The 7,535-nt window shown below is 37.5% G+C and overlaps 1 pseudogene; it reads left to right on the plus strand.

Annotated features, from left to right (window-relative positions):
• Positions 1-4,518: 4,518 nt before the first annotated feature.
• LOC109384934 (60S ribosomal protein L5 pseudogene) overlaps positions 4,519-7,535 on the plus strand; it is a 27,038-nt pseudogene continuing 24,021 nt past the window's right edge.

Raw genomic sequence — 7,535 nt, forward strand, 5'->3', positions numbered from 1 at the left:
GCCGTTTCTAAAAGGCATACCTAAAATTAGTGACTCTGTCAGAACACAGGAAGGAAATCATAAATAGTCAAACACTGGAACCCAAGTGTGAGATACGGAAGTCAATAAACCTGACTTTTTTCTTTCTGTTCACATCCTGCCTGAGAATTTTATTAGAGGTGAGAAAAAACTCAAGTTTTTAAAAAACATTTTTATTTTTAAGTTACACAGTAATTACTAAAAAAATGCTTCCAAAAATCAAGGTGATACCAATGTAAATGGAGTGAAAAGTGACAGTCCCTCTGCACACCCCTGCTTCCCATGCCTCATACACCTCATAATAATAATTCTCAATAAATTAGTGTTTTTCTTTCCAGGTTTTTTTCTTAAATGGTTAAATTGTGGTATTGTTCTGTGACTTGCTACTTTCACCTAACAATACATATCTTGGAAATCTTCACATGTTGTGAAGATATATAGCTTTATCTTATTCTTTTACAGTTGCATAGTATTCCATAGAATAAATGTCTTATAATATATTTACTATTTTCCTGTAAATGGACACTTAGGTTGTTTCCAATTTTTCATTATAATACCCATTCCTGTGATAATTCCTCTTATAAACATCTTCACACACAAATGAGAATTGGAGGGGGGGCGGAAGATAGATGGCTAAATGTATATAGCAAGAGGGGAATATGAGGTACCTACATGGAGAGGCAGGAAATGTCAGTAGACTTGTGGAGTGAAGAGAAGATGAAGAAACAGGACTAGAAAACTCAGAAAGCATGCACTTTTAGGCAGCATAAGGACTGATCTTGTTCCCCTAGTGAACAGTACCAACCCTAAATTCCTATCATGCCCCTGCTGTTTTGTTTTAAGTGTTCAGAATTTCATAGCAAACATGCAAAATATAATATGTTCATTGGATACCGGTTGATGTGATTCTTATTTCAAACCTCTTCTTATCTGGATTTAAACAAAGTTCAGCACTCATTTTACTTTGGGATTCAATGTAGATTTATTTTACCTTAGTTGTTGACATTAAAAAACATTTGTATTTCCTTAAATGAGGAGATTAGGATTTTAAGAAGTTGCCAGCTGCCAGTATTTGCAAATTCATTTTTCCTTTTTTTAGTATTCATTGCACATTCCATTCAATGTGCTACTTTGGAGATTCCATTTGATTGAATAGACACAGCATATGTTGAATGCTCTGAGGGGTGGGAGGGGAGCTTGCTAAAGCCCAGAGTGATGCAGAAAAGCAGTTATAATGCAAAACAAACACAAACAAAAAAACACCTAAAACACAAAAAACAAAACAACAAAAAAACGCCAGCATGCTTTGGAAACACGATAGGTGATCGATTTAACTTATCCTTATAACTTTAATGAAATAATAACTTTTAAAAGTACTTTAAAACTCATTTTTTCCATTTTGTTTCTCTTGTTTTATTAAGCAATGGAAATTCTCATTTAGCAAAACATTTGCAGAAAAACATATAGAACTATAAATATAACTGATGCTGCAAATAGGTGGACTAAACTTTCTTTTATTTCCTGTTGAAGAGCTTCAATTAAGGCCAAACAACCAGGGTTTGTGAATTTTGAATCTATCACATGCCAAGTGCGTGACCTTGGACAATCACAGGATTTTGATGTTCTCTCTCCTTGTCCTATTTTCTCGGATAGGAATACCAATTTTGGTGAACATTGCTAAAGATTTGGCTGAGTTGACTGCTCTCTCCTTCCTGAAATAATTTCTTCACTTCACTCCAAGGACACCACAAGCCTCTTTCTCTGACACTCATCCTCAGCCTCCTTTTCTGGTTTCTTTTAGCCTCTCTGTCACATAAATGTTGGAGGCCCCACAGTTCAGGCCTTAGTTTCTCCTTTGGTGATCTCGTCCATTCTTGGGGTTTTAAGCATTATCTACATGTCATGAAAATAGATTATCCTGACCTGTACTATGAACTCCAGATTCATACATTCAACTGTCTATCTAACATATTTGCTTGCACATCCACATGATCTATAAGACCCACCATGAGATGATCCCCCAAGCCTTCTCTTCTCACAGATGTCCCCATCTCAGTAAATAGTATTGCCATTTTTCTAATTGCTCACAAATCCAGGTGTCATCCCTGATTTTTTTTTTCCTCTCACTTCTCATGTCTACTCTATCAGGAAATTCAATTCACCCTACCATCAAAATACATCCAGAAATTAAGTAACTTCTTACCAGTTCAACTCGACCACCCTAGTTCAACCCACCATCATTCCTTGCCTGGGTTATTGCAAAAATCTCCTAAGGCCCAACTTCAATAGAATGACCAGATGTAACTAAATGATCCTGCTAAAATAACATTTGTCTGTTCAAAACCTTCCAATGGCTTCTCATCCCACGAATAATAGTAGTCCAAGTCACCACGGTGACCTATGAAGCCCTACTTGGTTTGCCTCTCTCTATTCCATTGGCCACCCAGTAAGCACCTCAAGGACCTTTTCTTGCTCTGCCTTCTTCCTGGAATGCTCTTCCCCAAGACTGTTGCATGGCTCACTAGCACACTGCCTTTAGGCCTTCCCTGCTCACTCTATCTAAAATTGCAAACCCCACCCCCATACTTCCTACACCCCTCTTCTGCTTTTCCTTTCTTCAGATCACTCACTACCACCTAAAATTGAACAAACCACATAGTTTACACATGAATCTTGTTCATTGTTACTCACTACAATATAAGATCCAAGAGGGCAGGAATTTTGCCTGCTTTTGTTCCCATAAATCTTCAATCCTTAGAATAGTGCCTGACACATAGTAGGTGCTCAATAAATATTAAAAATGAATGTATCATAAACAATGGCCCAATCTACTAATTCAAATTTGCTTCCAATGAGAGGTAAAACAATATTACATGAAGGCATCAAAGAACGTTCAGACCTCAGTGTGTTTTCTGCCGTTCTTCCATAACATTCTATTTTATCATCATCATTGTTGTTTCTCTTTAAACTGCTGCTACGTAATTGATGAGAAAGCCATGATATAATGTAAAAATATGCATTTTTCTTTTCAACTGTGCACTTTTATTTCCTTGGATTATTTCAACGTGATAGTTATTTTCAACCACCTTTTTGACTTTTGACCCAAACCCTTACTTCAAATAGATTCATACGGCAGAGGTGAGAAAAACCTCAGGGAGCAAACAGTATCTTTCATTCCCTCTTCAGGAGGAATTGTTTCTAGCCACCACACTAATTAGACAGCTGTCTGGCTCATAGTCAAAGACAGGCAAATTGTGTGGTGTGTTAAAGGAAATGAGCAAGCAAACAAGTGTACTCACCTTATAGAACATTAGTTAAATAGCTTACAAATGAAAAACGACTAAATTCTAAAAGACCAACAGCTAAATTCTAAAAGAACAGGTGTTGTGGTCGTTCACAGAAATTGTGGTGTAAAGAAATGTTGCGAAATTCTACCTAAAATAGTCAAGTAGAGATAATCCATAGAATGTATGTATGTATGTATTGATTGATTGCTGTATTTTATTATTGCTTTCAATGCCATCTACTTTGGTTTCAATCTAGCCTGTTAATTTCCTAAACGAAGCTGGAGTTGGCTTGGTGATTTGTGCAAGTGGTAGAACAGGGCCAGGGCTATTATACAACCTACAGCAACTTAGCTGCTTAGAAATGGACCAGTGGGTCTCACTGGCCTCAACATTAGAATCACCTAGACATTAAAAAAATCAATGAACAAGCCAATCTACCGAAGCCTGATCACCACTGCCATCCTCACTGATACTTTTTAAAAGGTTGACCAGGGGTATTTTATGCACTGCCAGGGTTGAAAACCATTAACTTAATTGTTCCTCCTTGTGACAAGGACATTTTTGCCTTTGTACATTATTATTTAGCACCCCCAATTCTTCCATTACCTCTTTTTCTCAGGGACAATAGATGCCAATCCATGGGACCCCCTTCACTTCACCACCGCCCTATCTGCAAACTTGCTTTCACCCATCCTCTCTCCTTACTTTCATAAAACAAAAGAGGTACACCTTTCTCCCATTAGGCTAGTCTCCCCACCTGGCATGGAACTGTCCCCCTCATCCTGTGCCTCCTTAGGGACTGGCTGAAGTTTTCTGTTCATATATCACGCCTATCTTGTTCCCATTTACCAGTGTCTAGCTCACAGTAAACGTGGTGGAGACTTCTAATTGCCTATTCAGCATAGATTCTCATATTCTTACTAACAGAACCTTTGTATTATTGAAGCAGCAGTGGACCCCGCTGAAAGACACATTTTCTAGCTTCCCTTTCTACTAGGTGTGGCCATGTGACTGGGTTCTGTCCAATGAGAACTATGTGGAAGTTGTTAAAGGGATTTCCAGGAAGTTTTTTTAAAAGGAGAGGCAGACAAATGGAGAAATATTTTCCTCTCTTCCTCCTTCCTGATGGCTCGAAAGTGGACATGATAGCGAGAGATCCAGCAGCCACCTGGGGCCATAAGGTGACCTGGAGGACAGACATCATACACTGAGGATGGTGGCGCAGAAAGATGGAGAAGACCATGTCCCTGATGATTTTGAGGAGCTGCCCTCGAGCACTTATCTCTACTTTCAGGTAAGACTAATGTTTTTAAGTCACTCTTATTTACCATCTGGTTATTTGTATCTGAATTGATCCTAATGGAAGCAATAAGTAATCAGAAATTATTTTTTCAAAGAATGGATGGAGTACACCCCATGATGGTCATCTATTGTCTCCCCAGTTCCCCTTTTTTTGGGAACTACCCCATTCTTCCTATCCACATGTTCCTTTAGTGTCACCCTGGTCAGCTGGCTGCAGTTGATTGGTGGGAGGTATCCTAATTCAAGGCAGGCCAATGAAAGGCTTTCCCCAGGTTGCCTCTGGTCGTAACAGTTGGGCTAGAGTTGCACACCTGACATAAGCTGGACCAATCAAAGGCTTTCCCCTGGAACTGTGGAGAAAACAGAGACTCTCCAGTGACAGAATTTTAGATGTGAAGTTCAGAAGCTGCTGTCAGTCATGTTTTTCTTCATGTGACCAGAATAAAAGGCAGGTGGTCTGCATACAAAGACCAAGAAGAATACACAGATGAACAGAAAAGGGCAAAGAGGAGAGATGGAATGAGAACCTGACATGCATCTAAGTACCTGGTTTTAGTTGTTAATACGGTTCAATCAAATTTGTGACTTACAGTTAATGAGAACCCTTTATCATAGTCTTTATGCTTAAGCTACTTAGAGTTGTATTTCTGTTATTTATAATTGAGAGTTCTAATTAATATAACTCCCTAGACTTAAAAAGAAAAAGAAAAAAAATCTTTGTATTTTGCTCCCAGAATCTATCAGATTTTCTTTTAATAATGATTAGCAATGATGCTGTTAATTTGTTTTACCTTGTACATCAGTTTACCTGAAGTTTAACAGGGACTACCGCACAAGACATATTTCATGTTGTTTTCAGTAAATTGTTAACTGGATTTAAACCTCAACCCATCCTGACAGCTTTCCCCTACATCAACCTCTTTGTAGTTACACACAGAAGAACTGACAATAAATACAATTTGGCTCGAAGCAAACACCATAAATTTGAAAACCCTGTGAGGTACATTGCCTTATAAACTCATTGTGCAGCCTCATTGGAAGTCTAAAATGGAAACAAAGTGCTAATGGTTTTATTTTTTTTTAAATAATGGTTTTATTATTTTCATCTTTCCATCTCAATAATTATGCCAAGATAATGATATTGCACATTATCTGAGAAGAGGACAATTCCTTTAAATTACATGATTGAGTCTCAGAATGTGGGTAAAGTATGGCTAACCAAAATGTTAAAGCGACCTGATACAAACTGCCTTTTCTATGATTGCGTAAACAAAAATCTTTGGCATGCTACCAATATTGTTATGTGGTATAGTATGTGAAAGAGTAAGTACCTTGCCTGTGTTTGTGCAGAAACCAGGTAACCTTGTCATAAACTGGGGAAGAAATGACTTAAGTATTACCTTCCCTGTTGTGAACAGAGCTACCAGGTGTCATAACCATTAACATACAAACTTGACAGAAACTAAATCTCGGTGCACAAACTAAAAAAAAAAAAAAAAGTATCAGCTATAAATGAGATCTATGATTTTACACCAGGCTCTTTCCATACATAATATTTAACTTCCCAACAACTTGTGAGGTATTATTGTCTTCACTTTAAAGCTGAGGAAACTGAGGCAGAGAGAGGAGGCATTTTGTCAGGGTCCCTTAGCAGGTAAGACACTTCACTCACACCATGTGCCTAAGTCAGCACTGGGCCCTGCTGTGAATTCCTCAGGGTATGGAAGTGCTGTTTAAATTGTTTTTTTAAATTAACATTTGCCATGCAAGACTAGGATCTTAGTAGTAATAATATGTACACACCAAGAATATGGCAGTTTATCAAGTGTAGATTAGAGTCAGCAGGTGTGTGCAATAGAGGAATTACAAAAGACACACCTGTGGAACATTTTCAGGCTCAGCAATAATAAATCACTCAGGAATAGGCTTGACCACCAAATGCCACACATGATCCTGGACTGAATTCTATGCCAAGGGCCAGCATAAGGGGAGATTTGCTATCAAGATTATTAATGAGACATTCAACAAAAGTGTAACATGGGCTGTAGATGATTTTTAAAATGCTGTATCAATGTTAAATTTCCTACATTTGATAACTGTACTGTGAATACTTAAAAACATATCGTCAATTATATGAAAACACACTGGTGTACTATAGCTAAAGGGCCACAATATATATAAGTAACCTCTCTCAGATAGCTTAGTAAAGAAATTGTATCCAGAAGAAGGGGGGGGGAGAGAGAGAGAGAACAGAAATGAAAAAATATTAAAAATAATCCGCTAAAAGGTATATGGGACTTCTTCATATGTATTGTTTTCACAATTTTTCTCTAAGTTTGAAATTATTTCAAAATATAAGGTTAATAAAAAAGAACACTAGGCTTAGACCCAGCAGTCCTGGATTCAGGTTCAGATTTCCCTTTTCCATCTGAGTGACATTTGTCATTTCACCTAACCTCTCCGGACCATGGAGAATACAGAAGTTATTTGTTTTAACTGTGGATTTGGCATTCAGTTATATGAATAAACTTCAGCTCATCCATTCCCCTACTCTGGGTAGTTTCAACTTTTTCACTATTACAAGCAGAGCATTGCAACAGTGAGCAGCTGTACACATGCTTCCTTGTGCTCGTGTGCAAACTTATCCTTGAGTTGATCCACATGTATCAATGGAGATAAATTCAAGAATATAAGATGGAGTCAGAAAAAAATCACAGTGCAAAAGGACACATTCATATGATTCCATTTGTGTAAATTTTACACACTAAAATACATGATAAAAGTACAAAAACATACGCCAGGTTAATATACACCAATTTCACCTGAGCTTACCTCAAAGGACAAGGAGGAGGAGGAGGGTAGGGTGAGCTTTAGTTATATATATATATATATATATATATATATATATATATATATATATATATATAT

This window comes from Hipposideros armiger, unplaced genomic scaffold (genome assembly GCF_001890085.2).
Source record: "Hipposideros armiger isolate ML-2016 unplaced genomic scaffold, ASM189008v1 scaffold_106, whole genome shotgun sequence".
Classification (NCBI taxonomy): domain Eukaryota; kingdom Metazoa; phylum Chordata; class Mammalia; order Chiroptera; family Hipposideridae; genus Hipposideros; species Hipposideros armiger.